Raw genomic sequence first — 2,655 nt, forward strand, 5'->3', positions numbered from 1 at the left:
AGCCCCTCCCCATCTCTGGACAAGGCGTCATTCCTCCAGGCTCCCCTGCTCCTGACCCCCCCATGTGCAATGTGTCTGGGTCATTTGTTACCTTGTTTTTGTCTGCAGCAGCCAGTGTTGGGTGAGCAGGGATCTGGGTACTGGGGACTCAGAGAGCCGAGAGGCAGAGCCTGGTGTGGGGTTGGGGGGGGGGGGTAGCAGAGGCCCAGAGGGGACTGCGCCTGGGGAGGGGCAGCGCCAGGTCCTGGCAGGCGGGCATTTTGTGCTGCTGGAGGGAGCACTTTTCCAGGAGCCGAGTCTGTAGCTCCTGGAAGATGTCCTGGTAGAAGTCGGCTCTGTCGCTCCCAACATCTGTTTGCTTCTGTGCTAGGAGCTTCTTCCCCATCTGCTGACGGCTGCCAGGGCCTCTGTCCCTACTGCCCGGGCATGGCCGGGTGAAGCTGCCACAGGGCTGGGCATGTGGGAGTGGGCGCCACACGCTTCCTCGCAGCCTCATTCACACAGGCTCCTGTGTGGTTGCTGTGGGCGAGGCCGGAGCCAGTCTCTCCCTTTGAGCAGATGCTTTTCCCACGAAGGGGTGGGCGCCAGGAGAGGAGGAGCTGGGAGGGAGCGAGGCAGTGAACGCCTGGGCCTTGGCTGGAGACCCTGAGACCCAGGCCAGGATCCCTGTCCCGCTGGTGGCGGAGGCTCGTAGGTTTGTGGGGAGTCACTGCAACCCCTCTTGGTGAGAGCGGGGAGGTGAGGTGGGAGGACTCAGGTGCGGTCAGGCCTTGGTGTGGGTGGAGAACTCAGGTGAGGGGAAGGGGCGGCTTCCTTGTGCGTTGATGTTCTGGCATCTGTGGGAGGCCCAGTGCTGCCCGGGGGCTGTGCCCTTTGGCTCTGTCGGGCTCGATCCCCGCTTTTGCGCCCCCCCCCCCAATCTCCTCTTCCCCTTCCCTACTGTGGGGCTACAGGCAGCTGTCACATCGGTGGGATTCCTGCAGCCTGGGCCCCAGCTGGTGCAGTTGAGACACCTTCTGCCAGGGCCCCTCAGCCAGAGCCACCTCCCCCGGGGAAGAGCCAGCGCCACACTCTTCCTCGAGGCTCTCTGTGGGCAGCCCCCTCCTGGCTGCTCACCACCCCCAAGTCTTCGGGTGGTTTCTGGGTGTCCTCCAGGTAAACCGGAGTCTGAAGAGCAGACCCTGGAGGTGCTGCGGTTTCAGGTGCCCCTGGGCCCTCTGTGACACGGGCTGCCAGGCTCTCACGGGCGGATGACAAGGTTTCCAACCCGACGCTCTATTTGCAGCGGGTCTGGGCTGATTCCCGAGTCGAGGCATAGAAACGTTACCCCTGCTGTTGTGACGTTTCCCCATTGCTTTAGCAACGAGAGCCAAACCTCGGGCCCTCGTCCCCCACTCACGTGGACCCCGGGGGATGCCTGGGAAGGATCTGAAAGGCCCCTCCCTCTGTGTCTGCATCACCATCTTTAGCAAGACTATCCTGTAGCTTCCAGAATGTACATGGCCAGGGCCGAGGGGGAGAGGAGAGGAGAAGCAGGACCCGCGGCACCGCGCCCCCCCCCCCCCCGCCCTCGGGGCCACGGGGCAGGCAGCTCGTGTGCCTGGACAGTCTCCTTGCATCTGCTCTGGCCTCAGATGTCTTTCCTTTTATTGCTGCACCCAGTCTTGGGGCTCATAGATGTGCTGAAGCCTCCTGGGTCCTTGCGACTAGACTCGTCCCGATGGTGCTCACGCTGGTACCCGAGGGGCCCTGTGTGTGGCCCCCCGGACACAGGAGAAGTGTTTCCCGCTCGCTCGCGCCTCTGGCTGCGGGAACTGCCTGACTCACGGAAGAACTGCCTATCGGCTCTGTAGGCACCCAGGTGCCTCTGCTCAGATGATGCTTGAAAACGGAGGCAGGAGGAGCTTCTGAGAGGTTTCCGCTGGAGTTTCTGACACGAATGGAACGCGGTGTTTCTGGAAAACGATTCTGTGGTTCAGCCTTGTCAGGAGCATCTTGCTGTCCATGCCTCCCGGGCTTCTTTGAGCATCGAATGCAGCCAGGCCACCGTCCAGGGGAGAAGCCTCAGTCCCCGAGACGGGGGCATGACTTGCTTGAGGTCACATCACCGGCCAGCAGCAAAGCTGGGCCGAGAACACGCAGCCGGGCCCTTCCTCGGCACCGCCTACGCGGCTGGCTCAGCAAGTGGCTGCGTGTGCTGGGCCCCGAGTTGTGGAAGCCGGTGAGCTGGGGTCTGGGCACCGGCTGGGAGGTGGGAGCCGCCCAGGGTGCTGGTGGCTGTTCATCGGGAGGGATATCCTCTGGGACTTTTCAGCGAGGCCCTGGGGCTCTGGGTGCAGCTCTGGGCCCCGAAGACGCGGCGGGAAAGAGATTTCAGTGGCTTGTTCCTCAGGCCCTTCAGCTCTGGTGTGTGAGGGGCGTGGAGGCCAGGGCGTAGACGCAGTGATCCGACCCTCAGTTTCCCCTTTTTAAGTTAAGAAAAGTGTAAAAGAAAACGTTTTGATTCTCCCTGATCCTTGAAGCATGGTGGTTAGTGAAAATGTAGACGCAGGGGCCCAGGCCCGGCCGGAGGAGCCTTGTTCGGTTTCTCGCCCTGATGGTTTAAGGTGCCAACGCAACACTACCTTCTTCATTCAGTCGTGAGGCGCCGGCGGC

The sequence above is a fragment of the Myotis lucifugus genome, unplaced genomic scaffold, assembly GCF_000147115.1.
Source record: "Myotis lucifugus unplaced genomic scaffold, Myoluc2.0 scaffold_851, whole genome shotgun sequence".
Classification (NCBI taxonomy): Eukaryota; Metazoa; Chordata; class Mammalia; order Chiroptera; family Vespertilionidae; genus Myotis; species Myotis lucifugus.